Source organism: Schistocerca gregaria, unplaced genomic scaffold (assembly GCF_023897955.1).
Source record: "Schistocerca gregaria isolate iqSchGreg1 unplaced genomic scaffold, iqSchGreg1.2 ptg000317l, whole genome shotgun sequence".
NCBI classification, from domain to species: Eukaryota; Metazoa; Arthropoda; class Insecta; order Orthoptera; family Acrididae; genus Schistocerca; species Schistocerca gregaria.
Window position 1 is genome coordinate 11869369 of NW_026061795.1, and position 18717 is coordinate 11888085.

Below are 18717 nucleotides of genomic sequence, written 5' to 3' on the forward strand. Positions count from 1 at the left end.
GAAAGAAAACAAAATTTCTAACAACCCCAATCGTCAGAACGCTGGGAGTGGTGATTTCCATTCAACATAATCACACTCGATGTTTGAATAAACATAGCAGTCATGAAACGGAATCTCCCTGCTGAGAGGAAATAAACATGTCCCACAATTTGTGCAGCACATTTATTAACTTTTGGGACCATTGGAATAACATTTTTAAAAATATAAAGCAAATGAAGGAGATACCTAAACAAGAAGATTTATCAAATTCCGTATAGCCGTTATTCAGTAAGCTGCATGTGGTGTCCAATCTGCACCAGAAACCGATTGAATGCAGAATCTGCATTTTGGCCATACAACCAGATGACCCTGCTGTAAACAACAAACACTTACACACATTTCACGATTCAAATACATAACTCCACTGTGAAATTTATGAATATAAGGGATAAAGGTATCAATCAATGGAATCACCTAGCAATACAATGAAGTCTTTCCCAATAACTCGAATGGTCAGAATGCTCAGAATGGTAGTTCCCATCCAACACAATGACACTCAATGGTAGAACAAACGTAGTCATGAAACGAAATCTCCCTATTGAGAGCGGGGAAACGTACCACAATTTGTGCAGCACATTGATTCTTTTTTTGTGTCCATTGCAAGAAGATTTCTAAAAATTTAAAGCAATTGAAGGAGATACGAAAACAAGAAGATTTATCAAATTCCGAAGATTCGTTATTCAGTGAAATGCATGTGGTGTCCAATCTGCACCAAAAACCCATTGAATGGAGATTCTACTTTCTGGCCATACAACCAGATGACCCTGCTCTAAACAAATAACCCATAACCGCATTTCACGATTCAAATATATTATTCCACTGTGAAATTGATGAATATATGTGATAAGGGTAACAAAAAAACAAGCACCTAACAAAACAATGAAGTCTTTCCTAATAAAACTCCAATACTCAGGATCCTCGGAGTGGTGGTTCCCATCCAACAAAATCACACTCGATGGTAGAACAACCTTAGCAGTCATGAAACGGAATCTCCATGTTGGGAGGGAAGAAACATATACCACAATTTGTGCAGCACATTGATTATTTTTAGCGACCATTGCAATAAGATTTTTAAAAATGTAAAGCAAATGAAGGAGATACCTAAACAAGAAGAATTATCATATTCTGAACATTAGATATTCAGTAAAGTGCATGTGGTGTCCAATCTGCAGCAAAAACATATTGAATGGAGAATCTGCTTTCTGGCCATACAACAAGATGACCCTACTGTAAACAACAAACTTTTAGCCACATTTTACGATTCAAATACTTTACTCCTCTGTGAAATTGATGAATACATGTGATAAAAGTATCAACCTAAGGAAACACCTAGCAAAACAATTAAGTCTTTCCTAATGACTCCAACGGTCAGAATCCACAGAGTGGTGGTTCCCATCCAACAAAACCACATTCGATGGCACAACAAACATAGTCATGAAACGAAATCACCCTATTGAGAGGAAGGAAACATGTACCACAATTTGTGCAGCACATTGATTGTTTTTAGTGACCATTGAAATAAGATATTTAAAAATATAAAGCAAATGAAGGACATACCTAAACAAGAAGATTTATCAAATTCTGAACATTAGATATTCAGTAAAGTGCATGTGGTATCAAATCTGCACCAAAAGACCATTGAATAGAGAATCGGCTTTCTGGCCATACAACCAGATAACCCTGCTGTAAACAACAAAAATTTACCCACATTTCACGACTCAAATAAATTACTCCACTGTGAAATTGATGAATAAAAGTGAAAAGGGGAAGAAACAAAATAAGCACGTAGCAAAACATTGAATTCTTTCCTAAAAACTCCTATATTCAGGATGCTCAGAGTGATGGTTCCCATCCAAAAAAAATCACACTCGATGGATGAACAAACTTAGCAGTCATGAAACGGAATCTCCCTGTTGAGAGGGAACAAACATGTACCACAATTTGTGCAGCACATTGATTATTTTTAGTGAACATCGGAATAAGATTTTTAAAAATATAAAGCAAATGAAGGAGATACCTAAACAAGAAGATTTATCAAATTCTTAACAATAGATATTCAGTAAAGTGCATGTGGTGTCCAACCTGAACCAAAAACCCATTGAATGGTGAATCTGCTTTCTGGCCATGCAACCAGATGAAACTGCTGTAATCGACAAATATTTACCCACATTTCACGATTCAAATATATTATTCCACTGTGAAATTGATGAATATATGTGATAAGTTGAAGAATAAAAATAAGCACCTAGCAAAACAATGAAGCCTTACTAAAAACTAATACTCAGGATGCTTGGAGTGATACTTCCCATCGAACAAAATCACACTCGATGGAAGAACAAGCATAGCAGTCACGAAACGAATCTCCTTGCTGAGAGGGAATAAACATGTCCCACAATTTGTGCAGCACAGTGATTACTTTTTGGGACCATTGGAATAACATTTTTACAAATATAAAGCAAATGAAGGAGATACCTAATCAAGAAGATTTATCAAATTCCGTACAGCCATTATTCAGTAAGGTGTAAGTGGTGTCCAATCTGCAACAAAAACCCACTGAGTGGAAAATCTGCTTTCTGGCCATACAACCAGATGATGCTGCTGTAAACAACAAACACATAACCACATTTCAAGATTCAAATATATTAACCCACTGTGAAATTTATGAATATATGTCATAAGGGTAACAATCAAAACAAGCACCTAGCAAAACAATGAAATCTTTCTTAATAACTCCAATACTCAGGATGCTCGGAGTGGTGGTTCAAATCCAACAAAATCACACTCGATGTTTGAACAAACATAGCAGTCCTGAAACAGAATGTCCCTGTTGAGAGGGAAGAAACATGTACCACAATGTGTGCAGCACATTGATAATTTTTAGTGACCATTGCAACAAGATTTTTAAAAATATAAAGCAAATGAAGGAGATACCTAAAAACGAAGATATATCAAAATCCGAACATTCGTTATTCAGTAAAGTACATGTGGTGTCCAATCTGCACCAACAGACCATTGAATAGAGAATCTGCTTTCTGGCCATACAACCAGATGACCCTGCTGTAAACAACAAACATTTACGAACATTTCACGAAAGAAATACATTACTCCACTGTGAAACTGATGAATATAAGTGATAAAGGTATCTATGGAAGCACCTAGCAAAAGAAAAAAGTCTTTCTAATAACTCCAATCGTCAGAACGCTCCGAGTGGTGATTCCCATCCAACAAAATCACACTTGATGTTTGAACAAACATAGCAGTCATGAAATGGAATCACCCTGATGAGAAGTACGAAACATGTACTACAATTTGTGCAGCACATTGTCTATTTTTAGTGACCATTGAAATAAGATTTTTAAAAATATAAAGCAAATGAAGGAGCTACCTCAATTGTGATATTCTGAACAATCGTTATTCAGTAAAGAGTATGTCGTGTCCAATATGCAGCAATAACCCATTGAATGGAGAAACTGCTTTCTGGCCATACAACCAGATGACCCTGCTGTAAACAACAAACTCTTAACCACATTTCACTATTCAAATTCAATACTCCACTGTGAAATTGATGAATATAAAGTAACAATCAAAAGAAGCATTAGCATAACAATTAAGTATTTCCCTATAACTCCAATATTCAAAATCATCGGAGTGGTGATCCCATCCAACAAAATCACACTCAATGGTTAAACAAACATAGCACTCATGAAACAGAATCTCCCTGCTGAGAGGGAAGAATCATGTACCACAATTTGTGCAGCACATTGATTATTTTTCGTGACCATGGAGTAACATTTTTAAAAACATAACACACATGAAAGAGATACTAAAATAAGAAGATTTATCAAATTCCTAACATTCGGTGGTCAGTAATGTGCATGTGGTACTCACTCTGCACCAAAACAAGAAGATTTATCAAATTCTGAACATTCGATGTTCAGTAAGGTGCATGTGGTGTCCAATCTGCAGCAAAAATCAATTGAATGTAGAATCTGCTTTCTGGCCATACAACCAGATGACCCTGCGGTAAACAACAAACACATAACCACATTTAATGATTCAAGTATATTAACCCACTGTGAAATTGATGAATAAATGTGATAAGGGTAACAATCAAAAGAAGCACCTAGCAAAACAATGAAGTTTTTCGTAATAACTCCAACACTCAAGATGCTCGGAGTGGAGGTTCCCATTCAACAAAATCACACTCGATGTTTGAACAAACATAGCAGTCATGAAACGGAATCTCCCTGTTGAGAGGGAACAAACATGTACCACAATTTGTGCAGCACATTGATTATTTTTAGTGAACATTGGAATAAGATATTTTAAAATATAAAGCAAATGAAGGAGATACCTAAACAAGAAGATTTATCAAATTCTAGACATTAGTTATTCACTAAAGAGCATGTGGTGTCCAATTTGCACCAAAAACCCAATAAATGGAGAATCTGCATTCTGGCCATACAACCAGATGACCCTGCTGTAAACAACAAACTCTTAACCACATTTCACGACTCAAATACATTACTCCACTGTGAAATTGATGAATGAGAAGGGTAACAATCAAAAGAAGCAATTAGCATATCGTTGGATTGTAGATTATTCAAACTTATTTGTTCATAGACTTTCCATTTGGCGTTTGTTTACTTTCAGGTAACGATTGTTTAAATTCACGTAGCTCGTTAGATTACATCCATTGTAGGTTCATTATCTTACTGATTTAAGAATATAGTTTGTTGTATTAAGAGATCATTGTTTAAATTTTATTACTGTACATTGCCATGAGTACTAAGTGTGGAAGCTGCCGTAAGAAGATAGAATCGGGTGTGGTATGTGGAGGATGTGGGGGTGTTTTTCATTGGGGCTCATGTAGCGGGAAATTTGACGAGATTATGCTTTTGGCTCTTCCATGGAACTGTAGGTTCTGTAGTATAGAAAAAAGATTCGTACAACAGGAGGAAAAGATGTGTGCCCTTCAGGCTGAACTAGATTCGGTAAAAACTGAATTAACTAAGTTCAAGGGGGAAAAAGCCTGCGGGAAATGGGAATTGGTAACAAGGAAATCGCAAAAAGGGACCAGCCATGTAGATGTTGTCGAAGTTCCAGTTATGAATAAATTCTCCTTGTTACCTGGAGTAGGAAGGGAGGAGCCAAAAACAGGAGTAGTTGAAAGTAGGGTGCAGCAGACTACTAAAATTGGTAACAGCATTAGGTCGGGAAAATCTAGTAATAGGAAAAGAAAAGTCTTGCTGCCAGGGAGCAGTCATGGGAGGGGTGTAGGCCAACTAGTGCAGGAGAAATTAGGAGCAGATTACCAGGTCACGAGTTTGTTTAAGCCAAGTGCTAGGCTTAGCCAGGTGATAGCAGAAATAGGACCACTCTGTAGGGACTTTGACAAGAATGATGAGGTGATAGTAATAGGTGTGGCAGGAAATAGCCTGGCTAAGGATAGGAATTATGATATTAAGAGTGACCTGGATAAAATATGAGCTGCAACAGGATGTGCGAATGTGGGTTTTGTTGAGGTATTGCAGCGTTACGATCAGCACTCGGTTAACCCTTCTGTGTGGCGAGTTAACAGAGAGTTGTGCGAGCAGCTGCTGGACGGTGCAAAAACACACATTTGTACAGTGCCTGTTGGTAGCATTGGGAGATGGGGATACACTCGACATGGCCTGCACCTAAATAGTCTAGGGAAGGATAGATTAGCTGATTTAATTGTAGGTCGTCTAAAGGGGGCCACTAGCACTCAAGGCAAAACCCCTGTGACCCAAAAGGGCATAGGAGCACCTTTTTTTAGGTTGAACAAAATGTCCAGACGGGCAGCTCTTAAAGGTAAAAAAAATAAATGGTTCGAATAAAGGTAGAGGAAACAGTTATGTTAATATATTTCACCAAAATATCAGGGGATTAAGGAACAAAACAGACGAACTAATAATTTGTTTTGAGAATATTAAAAATACAACAGAAGTTGATGTACTGTGCCTGTCTGAACATCATATAACTACACAAATGGAAAATGGAAATATTAATGGGTATAAACTAGCAACTTATTTTTGTAGAGACAATATGGAGAAAGGAGGAGCTGCCATTTATGTTAAGGGGGAACATAGTTTTAAAAACAGAGAAACCGCAAAATTCTGTGTAGAACAGCACATTGAAGTATGCGCTTGTGAGCTTAAATTGGACAGTGGTAAATTCATAATTGTGACTGTGTATAGGACCCCACTTGGAAATTTTCAAATGTTTCTTAAAAACCTAGATCTCTTGCTGTGTTGTCTGACAGAAAAGGGAAAACACATTATCATTTGTGGAGATTTTAACGTAGATTTTCTTAAACACTCAAGCAAGAAGAACGACCTTGAACTATTACTTTGCTCTTACAATCTGACATCAGTCATTGATCTTCCTACTCATATTGTACAAGACAGTAGCACCCTGATAGATAACATTTTCATAGACCAAGATAAATTAAAAGAAGTAAGCACCTATCCTATTAAGAACGGGCTTTCTGATCACGATGCACAGCTACTTTCAATTCATGACTTTGCTCCATACAGTAATGTGAAAAAAAACAAACAAAATAATACGCCCAATTAACCATATAACAATTCAACAATTTAAGGAAAGCTTGAGAAGCATAGACTGGGAGGATGTTTATCGGGAACCTGATGCAAATGTTAAATTTAACTTATTCCATGATAAACTTGTGGGCATATTTGAAAACAGTTTTCCTAAGAAATTAGTGAATCATAATTCAAATAAACTTGATAAAAAACCATGGCTGACTAAAGGGATTAAAATTTCTTGTAGCCGGAAATGGGAACTATACCAAGACACTAGAATAAGTCGAGATGCAGAAAAGCTCAACAATTATAAGAAATATTGTAATATATTAAGGAAAGTTATAAAAAAATCCAGAAGTATGTGTATCAAGTCTGAGATTAGCACCTCTGATGACAAAACAATATGGAATATAGTTAAAAGGGAAACAGAGCAACCAAGGTCACAGGACAACAGTATTACTGTTAAGCACAATGAAAAGCTTATAAATGAAAAATCACTGGTTGAAAATATTTTTAATAATCATTTTATAAATGTAGTGGAAAATATAGGCACCAGCTGCTCACCAGATAGGGCAGAACTCCATATGAAAGTGGCATTCCTGGTGCAAACAAATGAAATTGAAATCCTACCCACCTCACCGTCTGAAATTAAGAAAAAAATAAATTCACTTAAGAATAAAAACTCACATAGAACTGATGGTATCTCCAATAGAATACTAAAATCTTGTCCACACCTGATAAGTCGAGTTCTTAGCCACATATGTAATAGCTCATTGAATCAGGGAATATTTCCTGACAGATTGAAATAGGCCATAGTTAAACCCTTGTATAAAAAAGGTGACAAGACAGACGTCAACAATTATCGTCCTATTTCGCTTGTGACATCCTTCTCAAAAGTGTTTGAAAAAGTAATGTACTCAAGAGTAACTTTACACATTAGTGGGAATAACGTTTCAACAAAATGTCAGTTCGGTTTTCAGAAAGGTGTTTCAACAGATAGTGCTATACACGCTTTCACTGATCAAATTTTAAATGCTCTGGATAGTAGAACATCACCAATTGGGATTTTCTGTGATCTCTCTAAGGCTTTTGATTGTGTGGGTCATGAAATCCTCTTAGATAAGCTGAAGTACTATGGAATGAATGGTTCAGTACACAGACGGTTCACTTCATATTTAACTGGTAGAATGCAGAAGGTTGAAACAGTAAACCCACATAGTACACAAAGGGCAGCAGATTATTCAGACTGGGGATGTATCAAGAATGGGGTACCACAGGGTTCTGTCTTGGGGAATTTATTGTTTTTAATATATGTTAATGACTTGCCTAATTATATTCATGAAGATGCAAACTTGGTCCTCTTTGCAGATGACACAAGTATTGTAATCAAGCCTAAAAAGCAAGAATCAGCTGAGGAAAATGCAAATAATGTTTTTCAAAGAGTTATTAGGTGGTTTTCCGCAAATGGACTTTCATTGAACTTTGAAAAAACACTGTACATACAGTTCAGTACAGGGAAAGGCATACCACCGGAAATAAATATAGAGTGTGGGGGAAAATCTTTAGCTAAAGCAGATCGTTCAAAATTTCTGGGTGTCTGTATTGATCAGAATTTAAAGTGGAAGACACACATTGACAATCTACTGAAACGATTGAGCTCAGCTACCTATGCTATTAGTGTCATTGCAAATTTTGGAGACAAGCACATCAGTAAGTTAGCTTACCACGCATATTTTCATTCGTTGCTTTCTTACAGAATCATCTTTTGGGGCAATTCATCACTAAGAAAGAAGGTATTTATTGCACAAAAACACGTGTTATCAGAATAATGTCTGGGGCTCATCCAAGATCATCTTGTAGACAATTATTTAAAGAATTAGGGATATTGCCAGTAGCTTCACAATATATATACAGCCTAATGAAATTTGTTGTTAGTAACCCAGATCACTTCAGAATTAATAGCATACTCCACAGCTACAATACTAGGAGACAGGGTGACCTTCACTACCGTTCATTGAATTTGACATTGGCACAAAAGGGGGTCAATTCTACTGCCACAAAGATTTTTGGTCAATTGCTAAACAATATCAAAAGTCTGACAGACAAACAATCGGCATTCAAAAGTAAGTTAAGAGAATTCCGGAATGACAACTCCTTCTCCTCCATAGATGAATTTTTTGACATAGGCCAAAGAAATACAGTAAGCTTTAACAATTGTACCGTATATAAGACTAACAATGATTACTTGGGATAAATGAATCTTGTGTACCTTGACACTTTCCACATCATTACGAAAGAATCGTGTTCATGACCCATGGAACAAGTAATATAACTAACTAAAACAGAATCTCCCTGATGAGAGGTACGAAACATGTACCACAATTTCTGCACCACATTGATTATTTTTAAACACCATTGAAATAAGGTATTTCAAAATATAAAGCAAACGAAGGAGCTAGCTAAACAAAAACGTTTATCAAATTCCGAACATTCGGTGTTCAGTAAGGTGCATGTGGTGTCCAATCTGCACCAAAAATCCATTGAATGTAGAATCTGCTTTCTGGCCATACAACCAGATGACCGTGCGGTAAACAACAAACACATAACCACATTTAATGATTCAAGTATATTAACCCACTGTGAAATTGATGAATAAATGTGATAAGGGTAACAATCAAAAGAAGCACCTAGCAAAACAATGAAGTTTTTCGTAATAACTCCAACACTCAAGATGCTCGGAGTGGAGGTTCCCATTCAACAAAATCACACTCGATGTTTGAACAAACATAGCAGTCATGAAACGGAATCTCCCTGTAGAGAGGGAACAAACATGTACCACAATTTGTGCAGCACATTGATTATTTTTAGTGAACATTGGAATAAGATTTTTTAAAATATAAAGCAAATGAAGGAGATACCTAAACAAGAAGATTTATCAAATTCTAGACATTAGTTATTCAGTAAAGAGCATGTGGTGTCCAATTTGCACCAAAAACCCATTGAATGGAGAATCTGCATTCTGGCCATACAACCAGATGACCCTGCTGTAAACAACAAACTCTTAACCACATTTCACGATTCAAATACATTACTCCACTGTGAAATTGATGAATGTAAGTGAGAAGGGTAACAATCAAAAGAAGCAATTAGCATATCGTCGGATTGTAGATTATTCAAACTTCTTTGTTCATAGACTTTCCATTTGGCATTTGTTTACTTTCAGGTAACGATTGTTTAAATTCACGTAGCTCGTTAGATTACATCCATTGTAGGTTCATTATCTTACTGATTTAAGAATATAGTTTGTTGTATTAAGAGATCATTGTTTAAATTTTATTACTGTACATTGCCATGAGTACTAAGTGTGGAAGCTGCCGTAAGGAGATAGAATCGGGTGTGGTATGTGGAGGATGTGGGGGTGTTTTTCATTGGGGCTCATGTAGCGGGAAATTTGATGAGATTATGCTTTTGGCTCTTCCATGGAACTGTAGGTTCTGTAGTATAGAAAAAAGATTCGTACAACAGGAGGAAAAGATGTGTGCCCTTCAGGCTGAACTAGATTTGGTAAAAACTGAATTAACTAAGTTCAAGGGGGAAAAAGCCTGCGGGAAATGGGAATTGGTAACAAGGAAATCGCAAAAAGGGACCAGCCATGTAGATGTTGTCGAAGTTCCAGTTATGAATAAATTCTCCTTGTTACCTGGAGTAGGAAGGGAGGAGCCAAAAACAGGAGTAGTTGAAAGTAGGGTGCAGCAGACTACTAAAATTGGTAACAGCATTAGGTCGGGAAAATCTAGTAATAGGAAAAGAAAAGTCTTGCTGCCATGGAGCAGTCATGGGAGGGGTGTAGGCCAACTAGTGCAGGAGAAATTAGGAGCAGATTACCAGGTCACGAGTTTGTTTAAGCCAAGTGCTAGGCTTAGCCAGGTGATAGCAGAAATAGGACCACTCTGTAGGGACTTTGACAAGAATGATGAGGTGATAGTAATAGGTGGGGCAGGAAACAGCCTGGCTAAGGATAGGAATTATGATATTAAGAGTGACCTGGATAAAATATGAGCTGCAACAGGATGTGTGAATGTGGGTTTTGTTGAGGTATTGCAGCGTTACGATCAGCACTCGGTTAACCCTTCTGTGTGGCGAGTTAACAGAGAGTTGTGCGAGCAGCTGCTGGACGGTGCAAAAACACACATTTATACAGTGCCTGTTGGTAGCATTGGGAGATGGGGATACACTCGACATGGCCTGCACCTAAATAGTCTAGGGAAGGATAGATTAGCTGATTTAATTGTAGGTCGTCTAAAGGGGGCCACTAGCACTCAAGGCAAAACCCCTGTGACCCAAAAGGGCATAGGAGCACCTTTTTTTAGGTTGAACAAAATGTCCAGACGGGCAGCTCTTAAAGGTAAAAAAAATAAATGGTTCGAATAAAGGTAGAGGAAACAGTTATGTTAATATATTTCACCAAAATATCAGGGGATTAAGGAACAAAACAGACGAACTAATAATTTGTTTTGAGAATATTAAAAATACAACAGAAGTTGATGTACTGTGCCTGTCTGAACATCATATAACTACACAAATGGAAAATGGAAATATTAATGGGTATAAACTAGCAACTTATTTTTGTAGAGACAATATGGAGAAAGGAGGAGCTGCCATTTATGTTAAGGGGGAACATAATTTTAAAAACAGAGAAACCGCAAAATTCTGTGTAGAACAGCACATTGAAGTATGCGCTTGTGAGCTTAAATTGGACAGTGGTAAATTCATAATTGTGACTGTGTATAGGTCCCCACTTGGAAATTTTCAAATGTTTCTTAAAAACCTAGATCTCTTGCTGTGTTATCTGTCAGAAAAGGGAAAACACATTATCATTTGTGGAGATTTTAACGTAGATTTTCTTAAACACTCAAGCAAGAAGAACGACCATGAACTATTACTTTGCTCTTACAATCTGACATCAGTCATTGATCTTCCTACTCATATTGTACAAGACAGTAGCACCCTGATAGATAACATTTTCATAGACCAAGATAAATTAAAAGAAGTAAGCACCTATCCTATTAAGAACGGGCTTTCTGATCACGATGCACAGCTACTTTCAATTCATGACTTTGCTCCATACAGTAATGTGAAAAAAAACAAACAAAATAATACGCCCAATTAACCATATAACAATTCAACAATTTAAGGAAAGCTTGAAAAGGGTAGACTGGGAGGATGTTTATCGGGAACCTGATGCAAATGTTAAATTTAACTTATTCCATGATAAACTTGTGGGCATATTTGAAAACAGTTTTCCTAAGAAATTAGTGAATCATAATTCAAATAAACTTGATAAAAAACCATGGCTGACTAAAGGGATTAAAATTTCTTGTAGCCGGAAATGGGAACTATACCAAGACACTAGAATAAGTCGAGATGCAGAAAAGCTCAACAATTATAAGAAATATTGTAATATATTAAGGAAAGTTATAAAAAAATCCAGAAGTATGTGTATCAAGTCTGAGATTAGCACCTCTGATGACAAAACAATATGGAATATAGTTAAAAGGGAAACAGGGCAACCAAGGTCACAGGACAACAGTATTACTGTTAAGCACAATGAAAAGCTTATAAATGAAAAATCACTGGTTGAAAATATTTTTAATAATCATTTTATAAATGTAGTGGAAAATATAGGCACCAGCTGCTCACCAGATAGGGCAGAACTCCATATGAAAGTGGCATTCCCGGTGCAAACAAATGAAATTGAAATCCTACCCACCTCACCGTCTGAAATTAAGAAAAAAATAAATTCACTGAAGAATAAAAACTCACATAGAACTGATGGTATCTCCAATAGAATACTAAAATCTTGTCCACACCTGATAAGTCGAGTTCTTAGCCACATATATAATAGCTCATTGAATCAGGGAATATTTCCTGACAGATTGAAATAGGCCATAGTTAAACCCTTGTATAAAAAAGGTGACAAGACAGACATCAACAATTATCGTCCTATTTCGCTTGTGACATCCTTCTCAAAAGTGTTTGAAAAAGTAATGTACTCAAGAGTAACTTTACACATTAGTGGGAATAACGTTTCAACAAAATGTCAGTTCGGTTTTCAGAAAGGTGTTTCAACAGATAGTGCTATACACACTTTCACTGATCAAATTTTAAATGCTCTGGATAGTAGAACATCACCAATTGGGATTTTCTGTGATCTCTCTAAGGCTTTTGATTGTGTGGGTCATGAAATCCTCTTAGATAAGCTGAAGTACTATGGAATGAATGGTTCAGTACACAGACGGTTCACTTCATATTTAACTGGTAGAATGCAGAAGGTTGAAACAGTAAACCCACATAGTACACAAAGGGCAGCAGATTATTCAGACTGGGGATGTATCAAGAATGGGGTACCACAGGGTTCTGTCTTGGGGAATTTATTGTTTTTAATATATGTTAATGACTTGCCTAATTATATTCATGAAGATGCAAACTTGGTCCTCTTTGCAGATGACACAAGTATTGTAATCAAGCCTAAAAAGCAAGAATCAGCTGAGGAAAATGCAAATAATGTTTTTCAAAGAGTTATTAGGTGGTTTTCCGCAAATGGACTTTCATTGAACTTTGAAAAAACACTGTACATACAGTTCAGTACAGGGAAAGGCATACCACCGGAAATAAATATAGAGTGTGGGGGAAAATCTTTAGCTAAAGCAGATCGTTCAAAATTTCTGGGTGTCTGTATTGATCAGAATTTAAAGTGGAAGACACACATTGACAATCTACTGAAACGATTGAGCTCAGCTACCTATGCTATTAGTGTCATTGCAAATTTTGGAGACAAGCACATCAGTAAGTTAGCTTACCACGCATATTTTCATTCGTTGCTTTCTTACAGAATCATCTTTTGGGGCAATTCATCACTAAGAAAGAAGGTATTTATTGCACAAAAACACGTGTTATCAGAATAATGTCTGGGGCTCATCCAAGATCATCTTGTAGACAATTATTTAAAGAATTAGGGATATTGCCAGTAGCTTCACAATATATATATACAGCCTAATGAAATTTGTTGTTAGTAACCCAGATCACTTCAGAATTAATAGCACACTCCACAGCTACAATACTAGGAGACAGGGTGACCTTCACTACCGTTCATTGAATTTGACATTGGCACAAAAGGGGGTCAATTCTACTGCCACAAAGATTTTTGGTCAATTGCTAAACAATATCAAAAGTCTGACAGACAAACAATCGGCATTCAAAAGTAAGTTAAGAGAATTCCGGAATGACAACTCCTTCTCCTCCATAGATGAATTTTTTGACATAGGCCAAGGAAATACAGTAAGCTTTAACAATTGTACCGTATATAAGACTAACAATGATTACTTGGGATAAATGAATCTTGTGTACCTTGACACGTTCCACATCATTACGAAAGAATCGTGTTCATGACCCATGGAACAAGTAATATAACTAACTAAAACAGAATCTCCCTGATGAGAGGTACGAAACATGTACCACAATTTCTGCACCACATTGATTATTTTTAAACACCATTGAAATAAGGTATTTCAAAATATAAAGCAAACGAAGGAGCTAGCTAAACAAGAACATTTATCAAAGTCCGAACATTCGTTAATCAGTAAAATGCATGTGGTGTCCAATCTGCACCAAAAACCCATTAATGGAGAATCTGTTTTCTGGCCATACAACCAGATGACCCTGCTCTATACAACAAACATTTACACACATTTAACGATTCAAATACATTACCCCACTGCGAAATACATGAATATAAGTTATAAGGGTAACAATCCAATGAAGGTCCTAGCAAAAGAAACAGGACTTTCCTAATAACTCCGATACTCAGGATGCTCGGACTGGTGGTTCCCATCCAACAAAATCACACTCGATGTTTGAACAAACATAGCAGTCACGATACAGAATCTCTCTGCTGAGAGGGAAGAAACATGTACTACAATTTGTGCAGCACATTGATTATTTTTAATGATCACTGCAATAAGATTTTTGAAAATATAAAGCAAATTAAGGAGATACCTATAAACGAAGATATATCAAATTCCGAACATCTGTTATTGAGTAAAGTGCATGTGGTGTCCAATCTGCACCAAAAACCCATTTAATGGAGAATCTGCTTTCTGGCCTTACAACCAGATGACCCTGCTGTAAACAACAAACATTTACCCACATTTCACGATTCAAATAAATTACTCCACTGTGAAATCAATGAATATAGGTGATAAAAGTATCAATCAAAGGAAGCACCTAGCAAAACAATGAAGTCTTTCCTAATAATTCGATGGTCAAAATACTCGGAGTGGTGGTTCCCATCCAACAAAATCACACTTGATGGTAGAACACATGTAGTGATGAAACGAAATCTCTCTATTGATGGGGAAGAAACATATACCACATTTTGTGCAGCACATTGATTACTTTTAGTGACCATCGCAATAAGATTTTTAAAAATATAAAGCAAATGAAGGAGATACTAAAACAAGAAAATTTATCAAATTCCGAACATTCGGTGTTCAGTAAGGTTCATGTGGTGTAAAATATCACCAAAAACCCATTGAATGGGGAATCTGCTTTCTAGCCATAAAACCAGATGACCCTGCTGTAAACAACAAACACATAAACACACTTCACGATACAAATACATTAATCCATTGTGGAATTGGTGAATATAAGTGATAAAGGTAACAATCAAAAGAAGCACCTAGCAAAAGAAAAAAAGTCTTTCTAATAACTCCAATAATCAGAACGCTTGGAGTGGTGATTCCCATCCAACCAAATTACACTCGATGTTTGAACAAACATAGCAGTCATGAAACAGAATATCCCTGATGAGAGGTATGAAACATGTACTACAATTTGTGCAGCGCAATGTTTATTTTTAGTGACCATTGAAATAAGATTTTTAAAAATATAAAGCAAATGAAGGAGATACCAAAACGAGAAGATTTATCAAATTCCGAATATTCGGTGTTCAGTAAGGTGCATGTGGTGTAAAATATCACCAAAAACCCATTGAATGGACAATCTGCTTTCTGGCCATACAACCAGATGACCCTGCTGTAAACAACAACCATTTACCCACATTTCACGATTCAAATAAATTACTCCACTGTGAAATTGATGAATATAAGTGATAAAGGTATTAATCAAAGGAAGAAACTAGCAAAAGAAATTTTGTGTTGAGAAATGATATTCATAGTCATAATACTAGAAACAGAACATCTGTAGACGTATCATATCATAGATTATCAAAACCGCATAACTCTTACCTAGTTCTTGGACTAAGGATGTTTAATAGACTAAGTGCTGACTTTAAAGAACTGCCTGTAAATATCTTTAAAGCTAAATTATACAAGCTACTAGTGAACAATCCATTTTATACCATTTGTGAATTCTTTGAAGATGAAAATATTGTATTCTAACGTGTACCTATTTTATGTTAACCAATTTACATCAATATAGTAGTTTATATAGAAATATATGCTCTTGACTTTGCTATTGCTGTAATCAGCCGAACAACAATAAAATAATAATTATTATTATATGCCTACTTTGGTTTCTAATAGCCGCATTTCTGAAGTTTTATCTGTTCGTCCCAAACTGACAGGCCCTCATCGGAATGGCTCGTAGTTTAACAGCCCTTGCACAATCCCATCTTGTCTTCTCTCTGAATTTTCCCATTGTCTATTCCCATTCCACACATAATTATTTCTTGCCCTGTTCTCATTTCGTCTCCAGTTGCCCTTGCTTTCAGTATTGGAATTTCCCTGGCAGTTATAATGTCGATTTTGCTGATAATTTTCATTGTTCCCATTATAATTACTTCGATAATTTCCACTCTTTCATTTCATACCAAAATTGTCACTACAATTCATAATCAAGTCAACCGAGTGTAATTTTTCGACCCCTGGAAAATTACGCACGTCAACACCTGGCCAAAATCCGCTAAAAGGAGTCGCCACCGATTTCATGGCTAAATTATCCCAAATCTCAGTTGTTTCTGTAATCATGCTACCTCATTCTCATTGTCTTTAATTACGGCGTTACAACACTCTACATGATTCCCGACAGTCTTTACTTTTTCCACAACATTGTTTTCAAGTATTGACAATTTGCCATAGAAATTTTTCGTATGCAACTCCATTCTGGTAACCATTTCCTCCTCTGTAAGTTTAGAAATTTTTCGTATGCAACTCAATTCCGGTAATCATTACCCCCCTATCTAATTTTCCTTTCATTTGCAAATACTTCGAAAATTTTTGCGGTTTCTTCCGCTTCCCGTTTGATCGTTAGTTTGACTTTATTGAGCGTAACTTCTACGTTGACACCCTATCCTCAATCTTATTTGCACGTTATTCTAAATTAATTTTCATTAATTCCATGTCAGATCTGATACTTTCAGTTCCTTTAACGAATTGCTCAGCCACTTGGCTATTTTCTTTCGAAAGTTTTACTTCTACACGTTTTGCATTTGCTAACAATTCCAGACACTTTTATTTTCAATTACGTTCTTAAATTCAGAATTTTGTTTTAAAAGTAATCGCAACATCGTGGATGTATCTAATTCTTCGACGACATTTTTTGATAACTCCATTCCTGTACTGGTACAAACCTCGCCACTTGCATTCGAATTTGCCTAACCCCCCTCCCCCCCCCCCCCCCCCAGCAACAAGATTGTATGTCATATCCTCCATTAACGTCATTTTAAAGCAAGAAATTTTTAAACTTATTAACCCACAAAATACGTCTAAAAACAGTCAACAACATGAACAAATCAATATATGCACTTACCTTGTTTTTCGCATGGTCTTGCCGTTAACTGTAGGCCTAATTTTGTTGTTTCTTAATTGCTTCCGTACTTTAAAATATGTTATTTGCCTTCGTCATTGGATTCCTTTTCCTCTTCCCCTTTATTGGTTGATTTACTGTTACTGTACCTATTGTTATCTGTGAACATAGAACAAGTATCAGTTCGAACAATTCAATTTGAATCCCGGGCAGGAAGTTCCCATATGTATTGTACCTCTCTCGTCCGGGGAAGAAATATTGAATATCATCAATTATTTTATATCAAATTATGACACGTGTTTAAAAACCCGTGAGGTCTTCCTGGTTTCAATAGTGGACCACAAGTCCCCGTCAGTCTGTTCACTCTATTAACAGAGCATAAGAGACTTAAAGAGAAGGTAACTTCACAGTACGAACATTAAATAATTTAATTACCTCACCATGAATACTCTTTGTCTAGGGGTAACTTCTGGATTTGCTGTAATTGTTACTACAATGGGTCCTTGGGTTTGTAATATGCTACGTAACTGATACTGTTTAATGGCTTCCATATTATATATTTTCGTAATATCATCTTCATAACAATCAGTACTTCACCAAAATAAGCTTTCCCAACATAAGTCGTTGTCTCAAAATGTTCATCAACACGAATTTTCTCAAAATTTTCCATTTCTCATGACTTCTCATGACACTGTCTCTTGGACTTAGTATAACGTAACTGTTTCTGCCTCAACAATCCATGACCTTACAAAGTACGCAGGTGTACCAACATGAATTGAGCATACATATTTTTTACATCGCACGTATACATCTATGAAAACAGTGTGAAAATTGAATAGAGTTCTCAAATAGTTCTGCAGCAATGCATAATATTATTGTCCTGCAAATTATTAGTTTTTATAATAGAGCGATAATATATCTGTCTATGTTGACATAATTAAAGTTCACAGTAATTTTATATATAACTGTTCTTTCATGTCGATTCACAGCAACACATATATACCTTGTGGATTGTATCGATAGTTTCAGTCGTTCATTAAGCCGGGTTCACACACGCAACGAAAGTACCGCCACAAGTCAAGTCATTCTGGAGTGGCGCATTGAGCTACCGTTCACACAGGACGCCACAAATTCTTCGTAATTGCGCAGTTCACAAAATGGCGTCACCTGTCTCGGCTGATTAAACGGCTGTACATATTACTAAATAAGATGTTTTGGAAACATAATAAATATAAAATATTACTTACCAAAGTGTTTCTCATCTCTCTTGTCTCGACTACACGTTATA

At 36.3% G+C, this 18717-nt stretch overlaps 1 long non-coding RNA gene across 1 annotated transcript in view; it reads right to left on the bottom strand.

Moving 5' to 3' along the window:
• Positions 1–18717, bottom strand: part of LOC126305480 (uncharacterized) — a 113215-nt gene that overhangs the window by 82362 nt on the left and 12136 nt on the right. The window contains exon 3 of the long non-coding RNA XR_007553525.1: positions 17433–17588. This is a non-coding gene — a long non-coding RNA (uncharacterized LOC126305480). The remainder of the gene's footprint in view (positions 1–17432; positions 17589–18717) is intronic.